This window comes from Cervus elaphus, chromosome 16 (genome assembly GCF_910594005.1).
Source record: "Cervus elaphus chromosome 16, mCerEla1.1, whole genome shotgun sequence".
Classification (NCBI taxonomy): Eukaryota; Metazoa; Chordata; class Mammalia; order Artiodactyla; family Cervidae; genus Cervus; species Cervus elaphus.
Window position 1 is genome coordinate 31,539,912 of NC_057830.1, and position 18,771 is coordinate 31,558,682.

Genomic DNA, 18,771 nt, shown 5'->3' on the forward strand with positions numbered 1-18,771 from the left:
CCTCGAAGAGGAAAGGGTAGAATAGGGTTGGAAAAATCCCTGCAAGATCAGATGTCCCTTAAGTTTCCAGGACTTCCTAGATTTCACTCAGCAAGACATATCTTGAAAAACCAGGCTTTCTTGTTTTGGAGGCTGAGATCTAGAAACGCAGAAGCCTGTGATGTTAAGCGCCTGGTAATTCCCCTGCCATCTAACAGCTGTAAGGACACTCACTGCCTGCAAAGCTCTTTATCATCTTTAACTACCAGCATCACATTTGTGCCTCAAACAGATACACCTCGGGCCAGAGAGACGGCTTCTAGGGGGAATCAACACAAACGCGATACGCTTAGTTTGTGCTATTTGTGGGAGGCTGGTGTGCACATAGGTCAGGGGTGAGATACACCTAGATTGGATCCTGGGGTCTGTCATTTTGTAGTTTTCAGACCTAGCACAGGTTAAGGGACTTCTCTCAGCCGTTTCTCTTCTCTAGAACAAGCTCAGAATTGGGGTGAGTTGCTGAGCTAACTGCAGGCAAGCAGCATCAGCTTAGAGTGCATGCTCAGTGCATTACAGTCCTAGCCCCTCTCACCCATGGAAAAGTGAAAAACTGAAATTGGCTCAGTCATGCCCAACTCTTAGTGACCCCATGTACTATACAGTCCATGGAATTCTCCAGGCCAGAATACTGGAGTGGGTAGCCTTTCCCTTCTCCAGGGGATTTTCCCAACCCAGGGATCAGACCCAGGTCTTCTGCATTGCAGGTGGATTCTTTTTTTTTTCCATTTATTTATTTAATTGGAGGCTAATTACTTTACAATACTGTACTGGTTTTTGCCATACATTGACATGAATCAGTCATAGGTGTACATGTGTCCCCCAGCCCGAACCCCCCTCCCACCTCCTTTCCCATCTCATCCCTGAGTGCCCTGTTTCATGCATTGGACTTGGACTGTTCAATGGATACATTGAACATGCATCAAACCATCTATTTCACATATGGTAATATACATGTTTCAATGCTATTCTCTCAAATCATCCTACCCTTGCCTTCTCCCACAGAGTCCAAAATTCTGTTCTTTTTATCTGTGTCTCTTCCATCACATGTAGGGTCATCATTACCATCTTTCTAAATTCCATATATATACATTAATATACTGTATTGGTGTTTTTCTTTCTGACTTACTTCACTCTGTATAATGGGCTCCAGTTTCATCCACCTCACTAGAACTAATTCAAATGTGTTCTTTTTAATGGCTGAGTAATATTCCATGGTGTATATGTACCACAATTTGCTTATCCATTCGTCTGCTGATGGACATCTAGGTTGCTTCCGTGTCCTGGCTATTGTAAACAGTGCTGGGATGAACATTGGGGTACATGTGTCTCTTTCAATTCTGGTTTCCTCGGTGTGTATGCCCAGGAGTGGGATTGCTGGGTCACATGGCAGTTCTATTTCCAGTTTTTTAAGGAATCTCCATACTACTCTCCATAATGGTTGTACTAGTTTGCATTCCCACCAACAGTGTAAGAGGGTTCCCTTTTCTCCACACCCTCTCCAGCATTTTTTGCTTGTAGACTTTTGGATAGCAGCCATTCTGACTGGCATGTAATGGTACCTCATTGTGGTTTTCATTTGCATTTCTCTGATAATGAGTGATGTTGAGCATCTTTTCATGTGTTTGTTAGCCATCTGTATGTCTTTGGAGAAACGTCTGTTTAGTTCTTTGGCCCATTTTTTGATTGGGTCCTTTATTTTTCTGGTATTGAGCTGTATGAGCTGCTTGTATATTTTTGAGATTAATTCTTTGTCTCTTGCTTCATTTGCTATTATATTTTCTCCCATTCTGAAGGCTGACTTTTCACCTTGTTTATAGTTTCCTTCATTGTGCAAAAGCTTTAAATTTAATTAAGTCCCATTTGTTTATTTTTGCTTTTATTTCCTTTACTCTGGGAGGTGAGGCATAGAGGATCTTGCTGTGATTTATGTCAGTGTTTTGCCTATGTTTTCCTCTAGGAGTTTATAGTTTCTGGTCTTAATTTAGATCTTTAATCCATTTTGAGTTTGTTTTTGTGTATGCTGTTAGAAAGTGTTCTAGTTTCATTCATTTACAAGTGGTTGACCAGTTTTCCCAGCACCACTTGTTAAAGAAATTGTCTTTTTTCCATTGTATATTTTTGTGCAGGCATATTCTTTACCAACAGAGCCACAAGGTAAGCCCATGGATTATCAGTCAAAGAAAGAGTTTATGGAACTATAACCTCCAATTAGGGGGTTATCAGTTCAGTTCAGTCACTCAGTAGTGTCCAACTCTGCGACCCCATGCACTGCAGCACACCAGGTCTCCGTGTTCATCACCAACTCCTAGAGCTTGCTCATGCTCCTGTCCATTGAGTCGATTATGCCATCCAACCATCTCATCCTCTGTCATCCCCTCTCATCCCCTTCTCCTCTGCCTTCAATCTTTCCCGGCATCAGGGAAAGATTGACTGACTTTTCCAATGAGTCAGTTCTTTGCATCATATAGCCAAAGTATTGGAGTTTCAGCTTCAGCATCAGTCCTTCCAATGAATATTCAGGACTGAGCTCCTTTAGGTTGGACTGGTTTGATCTCCTTGCTGTCCACAAGACTCTCAAGAGTCTTCTCCAACACCACACTTCATCAGTTCTTCAGTGCTCAGCTTCTTTAGAGTCCAACTCTCCCATCCATACATGACTACTGGAAAAACCATAGCCTTGACTAGACAGATATTTGTTGGCAAAGTAATGTCTCTGCTTTTTAATATGCTGTCTAGGTTGGTCATAGCTTTTCTTCCATGGAGTTAGCATCTTTTAATTTCATGGCTGCAGTCACAATCCACAGTGATTTTGGAGCCCAAACAAATAAAGTCAGCCACTGTTTCCACTGTCTCCCCATCTATTTGCCATGAAGTGATGGGACCAGGTGTCATGATCTCAGTTTTCTGAATGTTGAGCTTTAAGTCAACTTTTTCACTCTCCTCTTTCACTTTCATCAAGAGGCTCTTTAGTTCTTCACTTTCTGCCATAAGTGTGGTATCATCTGCATATCTGAGGTTACTGATGTTTCTCCCGGCAATCTTGATTCCAACTAGTGCTTCATCCAGTCCAGCATTTCTCATGATGTATTCTGCATATAAGTAAATAAGCAGCGTGACAACATACAGCCTTGTACTCCTTTTGCGATTTGGAACCAGTCTGTTGTTCCATGTCTAGTTCTAATTGTTGCTTCTTGACCTGCACACAGACTTCTCAGGAGGCAGGTGAGATGGTCTGCTATTCCCATCTCTTTCAGAATTTTCCACAGTTTATGGTGATCCACACAGTCAAAGGCTTTGACATAGTCAATAAAGCAAAAGTAGATGTCTTTCTGGAAATCTCGCTTTTTTGATGATCCAACAGATGTTGGCAATCTGATCTCTGGTTCCTCTGCTTTTTCTAAATCCAGCTTGAACATCTGGAAGCTCACGATTCACCTACTGTTGAAGCCTGGCTTGGAGAATTTTGAGCATTACTTTGTTAGTGTGTGAGATGAGTGCAATTGTGCGGCAGTTTGAGCATTCTTTGGCATTGCCTTTCTTTGGAATTGGAATGAACACTGACCTTTTCCAGTCCTGTGGCCACTGCTGAGTTTTCCATATTTGCTGGCATATTGAGTGCAGCACTTTCACAGCATCATCTTAGGATCTGAAATAGCTCAACTGGAATTCCATCACCTCCACTAGCTTTGTTTGTAGTGATGCTTCCTAAGGCCCACTTGACTTCACATTCCAGGAAGTCTGGCTCTAGGTGAGTGATCACACCGTCATGATTATCTGGGTCATGAAGATCTTTTTTTGTATAGTTCTTGTGTATTCTTGCCACCTCTTCTTAATATCTTCTGCTTCTGCTAGGTCCATACCGTTTCTGTCCTTTATTGTGCCCATCTTTGCATGAAATGTGCCCTTGGTATCTCTGATTTTCTTGAAGAGATCTCTAGTCTTTCCCATTCTATTGTGTTCCTCTATTTCTTTGCATTGATCGCTGAGGAAGGCTTTCGTATCTCTCCTTGCTATTCTTTGGAACTCTGCGTTCAAATGGGTATATCTTTGCTTTTCTCCTTTGCTTTTTGCTTCTCTTCTTTTCACAACTATTTGTAAGGCCTCCTCAGACAGCCATTTTGCTTCTTTGCATTTCTTTTTTCTTGGGGATGGTATTGCTCCCTGTCTCCTATACAATGTCACAAACCTCCATCCATAGTTCATCAAGCACTCTATCAGATCTAATCCCTTGAATCTATTTCTCACTTCCACTGTATAATCATAAGGGATTTGATTTAGGTCATACCTGAATGGTCTAGAGGTTTTCCCTACTTTCTTCAGTTTAAGTCTGAATTTGGCAATAAGGAATTCATGATCTGAGCCACAGTCAGCTCCTGTCTTGTTTTTGCTGACTGTATAGAGCTTCTGCATCTTTGGCTGCAAAGAATATGATCAGTCTGATTTCAGTGTTGACCATCTGGTGATGTCCATGTGGAGAGTCTTCTCTTGTGTTGTTGAAAGAGGGTGTTTGCAATGACCAGGGTGTTCTCTTCGCAAAACTCTATTAGCCTTTGCTCTGCTTCATTCCGTACTCCAAGGACAAATTTGCCTGTTACTCCAGGTTTTTCTTGACTTTCTACTTTTACATTCCAGTCCCCTATAATGAAAAGGACATCTTTTTTGGGTGTTAGTTGTAAAAGGTCTTGTAGGTCTTCATAGAACTGTTCAACTTCAGCTTCTTCAGCACTGGTGGGGCATAGACTTGGATTACCGTGAAAGCGATGAGGGGTGGCTGCGTGGTGCTGATGCGGCGAGCGGCGGAGAGGAGATAGCCCACGTCCAAGCATTTATTTAAAACAAAGCAGCTTGGCATTCCCCGTCATGGATCAGGCCTTTTCATGAAGGGGCTTGTGTAACTCAAAGAAGCTATGAGCCATGCCGTGTGGGGCCACCCAAGACAGAATGGTCACAGTGGAGAGTTCTGACAAAACGTGATCCACTGGAGGAAGGGATGGAAGCCACTCCAGTGTACTAGCCTTGAGAACCCCATGAAATGTATCAAAAGGCAAAAAGATATGACACCGATATGAGCGCCCCAGGTCAGAAGGTATCCAATATGCCACTGGGGAAGACTGGAGGACAACGCACTGACTCAATGGACATGAACTCGGGCAAACTCCAGGAGATGGTGAGGGACAGGGTAGCCTGGTGTGCTGCAGCCCACTGGGTCACAAAGAGTCAGACTCGACTTGGCAACTGAACAACACAACTTGGCATTATAGGAGATAAAACCTAGATTATTTTAGGGAGTTATCTTTTACTCTCAATATAGCAAACTTCTCTGTATCTTAAAAATACCACAAAAATTCAGATATTTTTCCTCTTAGGGGAAGACAGCCTCCACAATATCAAGTCTGTATTAGAAAAAGTCAGTAAGTTTAGGCACATAAAATCCACTGGAGTCGCTGTAGAGACCACGCCTGTCTCACTGCACCTCATCTGCTGTCATTCCTGGTCACCATTAACACCACCAACAATGCTACCTCTGCATCCCCACAGGTAAAAATGAACCTGAAGCCTGATTGCCCTGACTGGTACCTAGAATTAGCCAAATCCGAATTCAGTAACAATGGAATATTATTCAGCCTTAAAAAGTAAGGAACTTCTGATTCACGCTACAACATGGATGAACCTTGAAGACCCCATGCTAAGCAAAATAAACCTGTCACAAAAGAGTAAATATTGTATGGTTTACTTGTATGAGGTACCTAGAGGAATTAAACTCATAGGAGCAGAAAGTAGAGGCTAGGGGAGTGAAGAACAGGGAATTACTGTTTATTGGGGTCCGTTTCAGTTTGGGAAGATGAAAAAGTTCTGGAGGTGGATAATCATGATGGCTGCACAATATGAATGTACTTAAATGCCACTAGACTTAAAAAATGGTTAAAATAGTAAATTTTATATTTATTTCACCACAATTTTTAAAAGCTGATGACTCCCAATTAGCCAGACTACTTAATTACCCAATGGTGATGGACAGTTCTTTGTGTCAAATTGACTGGCCAGGAGGTGCTGAGATTAAACATCTTTTCTGGACATGTCTGGTAGGGTGTTTCAGAATCAATAGATCTGCCTCCCCAATGTGGGTGGGCATCGCCCAATCCAGTGAGGGCCCAAATAAAATAAAAGACACCAGAAGGAACATTTTGTCCACCTTTTTTCCTGCCTCACTGTTGAGCTGGGATATCTCACTTCATCTCCTGTTCTGGGACGGGGATTTACACCATCAGCTCCTCTAGTTCTCAGGCCCTTGGCCTCAGACTGAATCACACCACTAGGTTTCCCGAATCTCTAACTTGCAGATCAAAGATTCTTGGCCTCCATGACTGTGTGAGGCAATTCTGCATAATAAATCATCTTTTCTATACACCTCTGTCTGTATCAGTGGGGAGTTGATTCCAGGACCCTCCGCGTATACAAAAATCCTCAAATGTTCAAGTTCCATATAGAAAACCTACTTGCACCCTCCTGTATATTTTAAATCATCTGGAGATTACTTGTAATATCTAGCACAGTATAAATATTATGTGAATAGTTGTAAATACAATGTAGAGACTATGTAAATAGATGTCAGCACAGATCATATTCAAGTTTTGCATTTTGAAACTTTCTGGAATTTTTTTCTAATATTTTTGATCTGCTGTTGGTTGAATCTGTGGACACAAAGCCCAAGCATAATAAGAGCCAACCCTGCATGTGTGTGTATCCTACTGGTTCTGTTTTTCTTTTTCGGCTGTGTCGGCTTAGTTGCGGCACACGGGATCCTTCATTGCAGCACATGAGCATTTTGTTACAATGCGCAGTCTTCTCTTTAGTCGTGGCACAGAGGCTTAGTTACCCTGCGACATGTGGGCTATTAGTTCCCGGACCAGGAATTGAACCTGAGTCCCCTGCATTGCGAGGCAGATGCTTAACCAATGGACCACCAGGGAAGTCCTTATTCTACCGATTCTGTGTCTGGGGGAAAACACTGATCATACTCCATTAGGTTCCTTTCTAAGGAAATGGTCTTTGGGGAGTTTTTGGTGATGACTGTAACCATCTCCTGAGCAAGGAGCCATGTCAGGGCGAGAGCAGAGTCCAGGGCACAGCATCTTGGCTCACATCTTCAGCTAGTACAACCAACCCAACCATCTAGGCAGATGCAGGGAGCAAGGGTCTGTCTCCTATTATTTAACTGTTTTGACACCTCGTTTGCACTTTGCCTATATCTACAGAAGGAAAAACTTGACCAACTAGAAATTATATTCACAATTCAGTTATTTAAAGCTCACTTTAAAAAAACAAGCTTTCCATCCTCCACCCATTACCCTCAAGCAAGAAGATGATCCCCTGACAGTGTCACACAGCTGTTTCTGTGACCTTGAGGCTGTCCATATGTCACAATGGGCGGCCACACTCATCTGCTCAGCACTTCCTCGGCTCTGGCATGTGCCAGGTGCAGGGCTGGGCATGGGGTCACAGGGTGAATGAGGCCCTGCCCCTGGCCCCAGGCACACAGATTCATGATTGAGTTGGCCACCTAAACAGAGAACTGTAAAGCAAGTGGTAAGTGAGAACACAGAGGAAGGAACATGAAGCCAGTCTGGGCTTGTCAAGGAGGGGGTGGGTGAAGTGGGAGGTGGAGAGAGGGGCGGAAAAGAGCAGGACTGGGGACAGATGGCAGCTGCGTCCATGGCTACGAGTCAGGTCAGGACTTTCAGGCCTCCAGGAGGTCGTGGGAAGCCGGCCCCAGGGGTGAGGCCTGAGCCCACACCGTCTCCCTCCTCCCTTGGAGCCCTCTCTCGATCTCTGCACACCCTGCCTTCCCCACCCATGCCCTCAGACTGCTCTGCTCTGACCATGCTTGGCATCCCTCCTCCTCCCTCTCCCCAAATGCAGCCTTGAGCATTACAGCCTCAGTAGAGATGAAAATCTGAACGAAGAGATCAAAAAAAAAAAAAAAAAAAAAGGCAGGGAAATGTCTCTCCTGTTTTCCAGAACCAGCTCACAGGGACAAGCTGTCTCTTGGGCCCAAACTGAATGATGGGAATAAATGAACCAGTCATGCGGGCTCCCATCCGAAGCTGCCAGATGTCACCTCCTCCCCCTGCCCCAACAGGCCTGTCAGTCCTCAAGGCCAATGTTCAGCCAGCCAGTGAAGGTCCCGAGCAGGCCCAGTTCCCTGGGGACCGCCCGCAGCGCTGGAAACAGTCAGCACAGGCGGCTCTCCTCAGCCATTCCCTCGGATGGAATTGTCCCCTCTGATCCACCCCACTCTCCCCTACCCCAGCATCCTTCCTTCCTTCCTATGTGCTGCTTTAATGTCTCAGTGTCGGAGCACCCGCAAGTGCACCGTGCTATTGTGAATAGCACACAGGTTAAGGGTGCTGACCCCGGGGCAGTCTTTCCAGACTGGCCCCAAATCCTGTTTAGTCTCTTTGCCAGTTCCCTGAAGAAGAGGTGGGGCAGGAAGCCCCACTATTGCTGCCTGGCTGTTCTTTGGTATCAGAGGAAGCAGAATAGAAACATTTGTAGGTGCAATGATGGATGCAATTACAAGATACACCAAAGAAGCTGTCCCTCCTCCTTTAGGTTGCCAAGTAGAACGGTGTCTCTCTTCTTTGCGTTTCCATCTTTGGGAGCCCAGCTCCTGCCTTTGGGATTCCAGCCTTTGGTCAAGAGCTGCCGCCTCCACCAAGGGGACCAGAAGCACGCAGAGGTTTCCCCTGGAGCCTACACCAGGTACTGATTATTTCCCATTTCTGAAAACACTGGCATCATCCATCGCCCTTTCCTGAAGCACTGAAGCTGCCTCCCGCCCCATCCCCTGAGACCCAGGGCCACAACAAACTCAACTGTAAGCATCACAGCAAAGATGTTCATGGCCACGTTCTCTCTAATGGGCTCGGGCAGGGCAGGGCTGGTTCTGATGCTTTAAGCATCAGAGTCTGTCTTGTCGGTTTGTTTTTTACACTTGTTTTGGTGTGGGACGTCAGGGCTTCGGCTATGTAACCATTAAGCTTCTACTGAGCCCTTGTTCTCAGGCTTTCCTGAGTCTTGCCACGTGGAGGACACAGAGATGAATGTGACAGGCCCTGGGCTCCCCAGGAGCTTGCCCTCCAGGCGGAGGGTGGTGGGAGGAAGACCGGAGGAGTAACAAACAGCTAATGATCTGCAAGCTCTTCCTGGGGGCCAGGCTGTCTTGTCAACGCCACGTGGATGAACTCATTCTATCCTCACATAACTCCAGGTGGTTCACACCATGCAAACTGTCCCCACATTATGTATGTGTACACCCAATACTGAGGTCAGAGGCCAGCAAGAAAGGTCTCGGTTTCAGAGCACATTCTCTTACCCACCATGCTGCACTGGGGGAAATAAAACAAGTCCAACTAAACGAGATGGAAAATGATGCAGGCAGACCTCGGAGACGTGCTGGGTTGGGTTCTGGATTCCAGCAAGAAATCGAATCTTGCAATGAAGAGAGACACATGTTTTTGGTTTCCTAGTGCCTATGAAAGTTATGCTTACAATATACTGTAGTCTATTAGGTGTGCAATAGCATTATATGTAAACAAATGTACATACCTTCATTAAAAACTAACTTATTGCTAAAATATTAATACTAGCCATCATCTGACAACGCAAGGTTGCCACAAACCTTCAATTTGTAAAAAATGCAGGATCTGGCAAGTGCAGTAATGTGAGGTCAACCTGTAAATGCCATTGAGGAGACAGGGACGGCGTCAGGGAGGCTCTGAGAAGCGGGAGATGGCTCTCTCAAGGGAACAGAGTCTATCGCGGGAGGGCTCCTGCGCTGGGCTTTGAGAGAAGGCAGCTCTGAGGGAAAGGCCCGGGCCTTCATGTGGAGAGAAAAACGACATAAACAGGCAGGGAGTGGGGAGGTGAGGGGCGCGTGTGGGGAAGGTCAAAGAGCAGCGGCAGGAGTCGAAGGCCCTGAGAGAGGAGCAGTGGCGGATGCAAGTGAGGCTGGAGGGTGAGATGTCCGAGCGCTGCAAGCTTGTACTTTGCGGGTCACAGGGAAGCCGCTGACAGCGCTGATTGCAGCAAGAGCAAGTCTGCATCACAGTTCTCTTTCAGGAAGGCTAACCCAGCGTGGCTTTTAGAAGGTTAAAAAGATGAAGCATGGGGTTTTTAGGGCAGGGAAACTGTTCTGTATGATACACAATAGTGGGTTCGTGTCTTCATACATTTGTCAACACCCGTAGGATACAGTCAGCACAGAATGAACGCTGATGGAAATTATGAACTGAAGTAATAATAATGTATACTATTGGTTCATCAGTTTCAATGAATGCATCCCACTAACGCAAGGTGTCAATGATAGGAGAAACTGTATGATGGAGAGAGGCATGTGTGAATACTCTGGACTGTCCAATCCATTGTAAACTAAAACTGCTCATAAAACACCAGGCTTATTGATTATAGACAAGATAAAGAAGACTTGGGACTTCCGTGGCGGTCCAGTGGTTGAGATTTCGCTTTTCAATGCAGGGGGTGTGGGTTCGATCCCTGGTCGGGAAGCTAAGATCCCACATGTCTCACAGTTAGAAACCAAAACAGTAAAAAGAATTCATATTGTAAAAATTCAATAAAGGCTTTAAAATGATCCACGTAAAAAATCTTAAAGGAAAAAAGAAGCTTTGTATTAAATTAGCAATATAATTGCATTCCCCCCAAAAATTCAAGTTTTTAAAAAGCAGTTATTTCGCTAAAAAAAATACAACAAACCAGTCAGAGAATTCCCTGGTGATCCAGGTGTTAAGATTCTGTGCTTTTTTCACTGCAGCAGGCACGGGTTCAATCCCTGGCCTGGAAACTAAGATCTCGCATGCCAAGTGGCAAAAAAAAAACAGTAAATAAAAAGTAAATAAAACAAGAAACAGACTCATAGATTCAGAGAATGAACTAGTAATTACCAATGGGGAGAGGCAAGAGGGGACAGACAAGGTGGGGTAAGAAGGAAAATAAAAGGGTTATTATGGAATTACATGAAATCATTTATGTGAAACTTTTGAAAATTGTAAAGCATTATAGAATCTAAATAATCTTTCGTTTCATTTTTAAAAATTAATTAGTTGTTATTCCATTGGGGGAACTGACTTTCATTCTCTACTATAATGTTTCTTTTTCCTACAAGAATTTCAATGGTGGTGGTGGTTTAGTTCCTAAGTCGTGTCGGACCCTTGTGACCGCATGGATTGTAGCCTGCCAGGCTCCTCTGTCTGTGGGATTCTCCAGGCAAGAATATGGGAGTGGGTTGCCATTTCTTTCTCCTGGGGATCTTCCCAACCCAGGAATCGAACCCGGGTCTCCTGCATTGCAGACAGATTCTTTACTGACTGAGCTATGAGGGAAGTGCAAGAATTTCAATAATAAGGTCATTTTACAGTCATAAAATCTACCCATCAGAAAGCGTCTAATATCTTCTCAAGACTGATGCACTGTCTCAGCATCAGCACCAGCCAGGGCTGCAAAATGCCTTCCATGAGGTCACCGTCCTCACCCCACGCTCTGCTCTTGACTGATGCTGCAGACTCACTTCCTCCTCAGAGGTGCAGAATCTGGTTGCGCCACACTCCCTACTCTGGTTGTGTAACATAACCCAGAGGAGCAAAGTGTGTTCCGTCATCAAGCAAGCGTGCTGATTACCTCATCAATCAAGTCTCCAGATAACCCGAGCAGAAGACCTATGATTATTGAGCACTGACCCTGGGCCAGTCACTACACCAGGAAAGTCGTTCCTGGGGACAGACGGACAGACAGACTCCAGGGCTGAGGAATCCAAAGAAAGCACACAGGAAGGTCGGTTAGGCATCTTGATGAGAGATCAGGTCGGAGCCGATGTGTCTAAAGAATCCTCAGGTCTCTGTGGGCTCTTGCCTGCCTCCAGGGAGGCTCCCTTGCTTGAAGTGTCCCCACAGCAGGGAACACAGAGATCTCTCCGCAGACCACAGGGCCTTTGGGGGCTTCAGAGGAAAAAGCAGTGAAACAGTCATCATCACACCTCATGAACTGGAGAAGTAAGATTGTCATGATTTCACAGAAATCCATTTTGTTCTCAGTAATCATTGCTTCTTTCAATGTGAAGCATTTCTCACAAGGACTCCATTAACCAGCTTGTCACATAACATTCAGTTATCAAGATTCATCCTGGTTTCACACCATTGGCTTGTTTATCTTTAGCAAATTTGCAACCTTTGTTATTGCTATTGGGTTATATTCCACTCCAATTCATTCTTTTAAAAGGAGCAGTGCCTCAAAAGTGTTCACTGAAGCATAAAATAGTGATGGAAACAGTAGCATCTGTCCTATAGATCAGAATAATCTTACAAACACACAGGTAATGTGGAGTGTCAGTCAGGATTTACTGAGTCAAGCAAATCTGCAGGTGTGATGATTTTACCAAAGTGGTTGAAACTGAAACTGAATAAGAGGTGCCACAATAAATACCTGAAAACTGAATTTGATTAGATCAAAATTCACTCTACAAGCCCTCCATGCAGTTATAATTCCCACTTGGAGGATACCACTGAAGTTTGTGAGTCATTCAACAAGCAAACACAATGACACTATTCTAATCAACCAATGGAGTTTTCCCCAGAACAAGTACAAACAATGCTTTCAGGACAAAATTGATTAATTTCATTGGTAAACACAGAGTACCTTCTTACATTTCTGTTGAGAATTTATAAACTTACAAGTTAATCCCATGTTATGCTCAGAAAGAAACAAAATGAACTATTGACAAAAGTTTTATCCAAGATCTTACTATACAAATATTAACACTATACCATGTGACAAAGCATTTCCAGCTGCAACTGTGAAGTGTTGATATATATGTTGTACGTATACACCAAGAACAAGGCTACAGCAATTCTTTGTTCTCTTTGTCACTGAAAACTCCGTGAAAAGCCATTTCAGGGAGTGGGCTATTGACTAAAATAGACACCCAGGTATTCACATTTCGCAGCGCTGGGAAGTCCCGAAGGACAGCAATCTGGAGTCCCAACTGGGAAAGGGTCCCAGGCTGTGTGGCAACCCCATGAGTAAGACTTCAGATTGCAGCTTTGGGGGCTCCCATTTATAATCCCAGACTGCAAACAGGCCGCTCTGGTTTTTCTTTAAATTTACAATGCTGTTTGTTTCTGCTTGTGAATCATAAGATTCCTTAGACCCTGGGGAACGGGCCAGGTACCCAGTGGCTTAAGAAACGCCAAGACCCACTCCCTTTCTTTTCTTAAATGCCACTTAACTTGCTGGTAACAATTGGTGTGCTTGCAGCCAGGCATGTAGTCCAGGCAGGATCCCGGCAAGGTCAGAAGTCGGTCAGAGGCCAGCTATCCTACTTCTGAAGCCTGAACAAGACTACCTCCATTTTAGTTTGCCTGACAGCACCTGCCTGTGCTCATTGCCAGATCAACATCATGTTTTAGATCAGTACCGATAGAATAAGAATGACAGTCACTTTTGTGAGCTTAAATTTTCTAGTAGCCACATTAGAAAAAGTGAGAGAAGCAGCCAAGATTGGAAATCCCTGGTGATCAAATGGTTAAGACTTCAGGCTTCCAATGCAGGGTGCATGGGTTCAATTCCTGGTTGGGATACTAAGAGCCCACATGCTATGTGGCGTGGCCAGGGAAATTTTTTTTTAAAGATACAACCAAAATTAATTTTAGCATATTTTATTTAACCCAGTACATCTAAAATAATGTACTTTCAGCATGTGACCAACATACGACTCATGAGTGAGGTTTTTTGGTTCTTTTGTTCATACAAGAGAACATCTCAGTTTGGACTAGTTACATTTCAAGCACTCACACCCAGAGCTGTCGGCTACTCTATTGGAGAGGTGCAGAGTTAGAAAATACTTCATAAGCAACTAAACTCACCAGTACTACTCATAATACATGTACCTAGGAGAATAGATGGCAACGGCAACAGCCATGTCCAGTTTCCTGCAAACACAGGCCATGAGGCTAGTCTTGACAGCCACTGGGCCATGTTGCATCTTAATTGCATAAGGTCTTATTTGCCTCTGGTCTTAGTTGTGTGAGGTCTCAGCTGTGTCAGATCTTAGCTGTGTCAGCAAGATCTTCATTGTGCAGACTCAGTAGTTGCCACAGGCAGACTTAGTTGTCCTGTGGCATATGGGATCTTAGATCCCCGACCAAGAATCAAAACCATGTCATCTGCACTGCAAGGCAATTCTTAGCCACTGGACCACCAGAGAAGTTCCTCAAAAAATATTCTTAGAGTAGGAATTGTTTCAGATATTGCTTCAGTGCTTCATTGCTCTCAATGGCCTGTCACATGACTGGGTACATAAGTAACTATATACAAGAAGACAGTCATGGGGTGATCTTTCCCATTATATCACTTTCTCCTCAAACAGGAAGTCAGTCACATCTCTAACGGTATTATTTTGACATTACAAGAGAGACACGTGCTTACAATTAAAAAAAGAAATTCAAGCAAAATGCAAGATGATAATAAGAGCAAAAGCTTGCCTTTCATCCCCTTCCTACTCACTTCCTTCTGTTGAAATTTTGTCCTTCCAGATGATTTGCTATGAACTGACATCTATGTGTGTGTTGATATATTCACTTAATATACAAATATATTTTCTCTCCTACATAAAACTCACATCCAGCTTTTTTAAATGTGTAGAATCACATTGGACAATTAGCGTTATATGGATAAAACATTTTAACAGTTTGTCTCTCCGCATGACTGCCAGAGTGTTCTTTAAAAAATGTAAGTCAGAAGCTGTCACAGAACCTGCAATGGCTCCTGGCTTCCCTCTGAGAAAAGCCAGCTTCCAAGACCATGAGGACACATGGTCTCCTCTCTGCCTTCTTCCCCTCACTTCCTCACTCTCCTGTTTGTCTTGCAACCTGCTCTTTTTCCAGGCAGAAGCATATGGCCTCTGCCCTGGTTGCTCTGTCTGGAAGTTTCTCCCCACAGTTACCCTAAGGATTCACACCCCCTACAAGTCTTTGCTCAAATGGTACCTCAATTATCTCCCTTGATGACCCTATTAAAGTTACACCCAGCCCGTGGCACTCCCAATCCCCTTGACCCTGATCTATTTTGTTTCCTTTGTAGCACTTATGGCTTTCCCATTTATTAATTCATTTATTATATATACGATTTTCTGTGTGTCTCCCCTGTATGTAAAGCTCACAAAAGCAGAAACTTTTTGTTTGTTTGTTTGCCAATGTATATCAAGGACTTAAACAGTGCCTGGGGCATAACGGTAATTAATAAATATTTGTAAATGTCTTAGAAATCTTTCCTTATTATTTGCACACACAGTCCTTCATTTGTCTTTCCTAAGGCCTAGTCCAGTACCTGATACATTGTAAAGTATTTGCTGAATTAAGGCATACCATAAATTAAAGCCAAAAAAAATCAGTCAAGAGAGGAGGGAAGGAAGGAAGGAAAGAGGGGAGGAGAGAGAGAGATTGAAAGAAAAAGTTGTAAGGAGTATTAGAGGCAAACTTCCAATAAACGCCACCTGGTGGCACAATAGTACAGTCAGGATCCCTGCGCAAAAAGGAATGCTTAATTGTGTGAATATGGTGAAGTAATATTGTTAAAGACACACATTAACATGGTCATTATAAAGAGATTACATGCAAATAGTAAATTTAGGATAGGTTATAAAAAAGTAAAAATAAAAAATAAGGGCAAGGAAACCAGAAGATGACTGCAATAGTCCAAATCTGAAATCAGTCAGGTTTCTTATTAGAAATTTTACACTGAGATCATTAAAATGAGTTTAGGAAAAATAGGGAAGATTTTAATTAATTTATTTATTTGGCTGTAATGGCCCTTAGTTGCAACATGCAGGATATTTAGTTGCGGCATGTGAGATCTACTTCCCTGATCAGGGATTAAACCCGGGTTCCCTGCATTGGGAGCATAGAGTCTTAGCCACTGGATCACCAGGAGAGTTTTAAAAATCAATTTCAGAGCAAAGGGGTAGTTAAGAGTTGAGATGTATGAAATGAGGACTTTAAAAACAACATTAACACTGATGATGAGGAAGTCACTACTGCCTTCAAGAATTCAATTTGGTTTCATTAGTCAGGGTGAAAGCTAAATTCTGAAGATTAGATAATGAGAATATTATAAATAGCAAGTACAGAGAGGCAAAGGAGAGAGAAAATTTAAAGGTTGGAGGTAGGATCAGAGTCAAGAGAAATTGTATTTTTTCCCAAATGGAAGAGATTTTACATGTCTGTAAAAAAAAAGAAAGGACCCCTTGGGGTTAATGAGATTGAAGATAAGAGAACAGTAGAGAAACAAGAAGGAGAAAGAGAAGTTATTTCCCCTTTGAAGGGGAGGGAAGAAGGGGAAAGAGCTCAAGAGTTATGGGGAGGATAAAATATACCAATGTGGAATGGATAAAGTTACCATTAGATGAGCAGAGAGAAGTTGGGTATGATGGCAGATGGAGAGGAATTCGTGTGAGATGCCCTTGATCTTGGTAAAATCAGAATCAACTATAGGAATTTCTGGGAATAACAGATGATAAATAGAAGTGCTAGAGAATCCTGACAAGGGCTCCCTCCAGTTGCATGAATCTGTAACAGGGCATTGCCTATATTTTCATGGCTTTTCTAGGAATTCAGTCCAGGGGGGTTACATTACAGGGCTAACCCAAGTGTATGCACTGACTTGGCTCATAGTCTGAGTATGTTATGAAGTCAGCATTAAACTAGATAAAAGCATCATTGGCTAATATTCTGTTCTAGTGTTCTGAGTCCTGACCCTACAATGAGAGAGCAAGATCCTCAACAGTAGGTTCAGCAAGAGAATTTCTTGTTCCACTGGTCTATGTTTCTGTCTTTGTGCCAGTACCACACTGTCTTGGTGACTATAGCTTTGTAGTATATCCTGAAGTCAGGATGGTTGATTCCTCCTTCTCCAGTCTTCATAAGATTGCTTTAGCTATGTAGGGTCTTTTGTGTTTCCATACAAGCTGTCAAACTATTTGTTCTAATTCCACGAAAAATACCATTCATAGTTTAATAGGAATTGTACTGAACCTATAGATTGCTTTGGGTAAAATAGTCATTTTCACAGCATTGATTCTTCCAATCCAAGAAGCCTGGAGATAAATCCACGGACCTATGGGCACCTTATCTTTGACAGAGGAGGCAAAAATATACAATGGAGAAGAGACAAAAAAAAAAAAAAAAAAAGACAGTCTTCAGTAAGTGGTACTGGGAAAATTGGGCAACTATGTGTAAAGGAATGATATTAGAACACTTCTTAACAACATACACAAAAAAAACTCAAAATGGATTAAAGGCCTAAGTGTAAGGCCAGAAACTATAAAACTCTTAAAGGAAAACATAGGCAGAACACTCTTTGACATAAATCACAGCAAGATCCTCTATGACCCACCTCCTAGAGTAATAGAAATATAAGCAAAAAAAAACAAATGAAACCTAATTAAACTTAAAAACTTTTGCACAAAGAAGAAAATTATAAGCAAGGTGAAAAGACAACCCACAGAATGGGAGAAAATAATAGCAAATGAAACCACAGACAAAGGATTAATCTACAAAATACACAAACAGCTCATGCAGCTCAATACCAGAAAAACAAACGACGCAATCAAAAAGTGGGCAGAAGACCTAAATAGACATTTCTCCAAAGAAGACATACAGATGGCTAATAAACACAGGAAAAGATGTTCAATATTGCTCATCATTAGAGAAATGAAATAAAAATCACAATGAGGGGAGGGGATATATGCATACCTATTGCTGATTCATGTTGAGGTTTGACAGAAAACAGCAAAATTCTGTAAAGCAATTATCCTTCAATAAAAAAAATTAATTAAAAAAAATCACAAGGAGGTATCATCTCACATCCATCAGAATGGCCATCATCAAAAACTCTACAAGCAATAAATGCTGGAGAGGGTATGATTAAAAGGGAATTCTCTTGCACTGTTGGTGGGAATGAAAATTGATACAGCAACTATGGAGACCATTATGGAGATTTCTCAAAAACCTAGGAATAAACTACCATACGATCCAGAAATCCCATTACTGGGCACATACCCTGAGGAAATCATAATTGAAAAAGACACATGTACCCCAGTGTTCATCGCAGAACTATTTAAAATAGCTAGGACATGGCTAGCTATTTACAATAGCTAGAACATTGTGTTGGTCATAGCAAACACCCTCTTCCAACAACACAAGAGACAACTCTGCTCATGGACATCACCAGATGGTCAATACCAAAATCAGATTGATTATATTCTTTGTAGCTGAAGATGAAGAAGATCTATACAGTCAGAAAAAATAAGAACGAGAGCTGACTAGCTCAGATCATGAACTCCTTGTTGCAAAATTAGGACTTAAATGGAAGAACATAGGGAAAACCACTAGACCATTCAAGTATGACTAAATCAAATCCCTAATGATTATACAGTGGAAATGACAAATACATTCAAGGCTTTAGTTCTGATAGAGTGCCTGAAGAACTATGGATGGAGGTTTGTAACATCATACAGGAGGAGGTGTTCCAGACCACCCCAGAAAAAGAAATACAAAATAGCAAAATGGTTGTCTGAGGAGGCCTTACAAATAGAAAAGAAGAGAAGTGAAAGGCAAAGGAGAAAAGCAAAGATAAACCCATTTGAATGCAGAGTTCCAAAGAAGA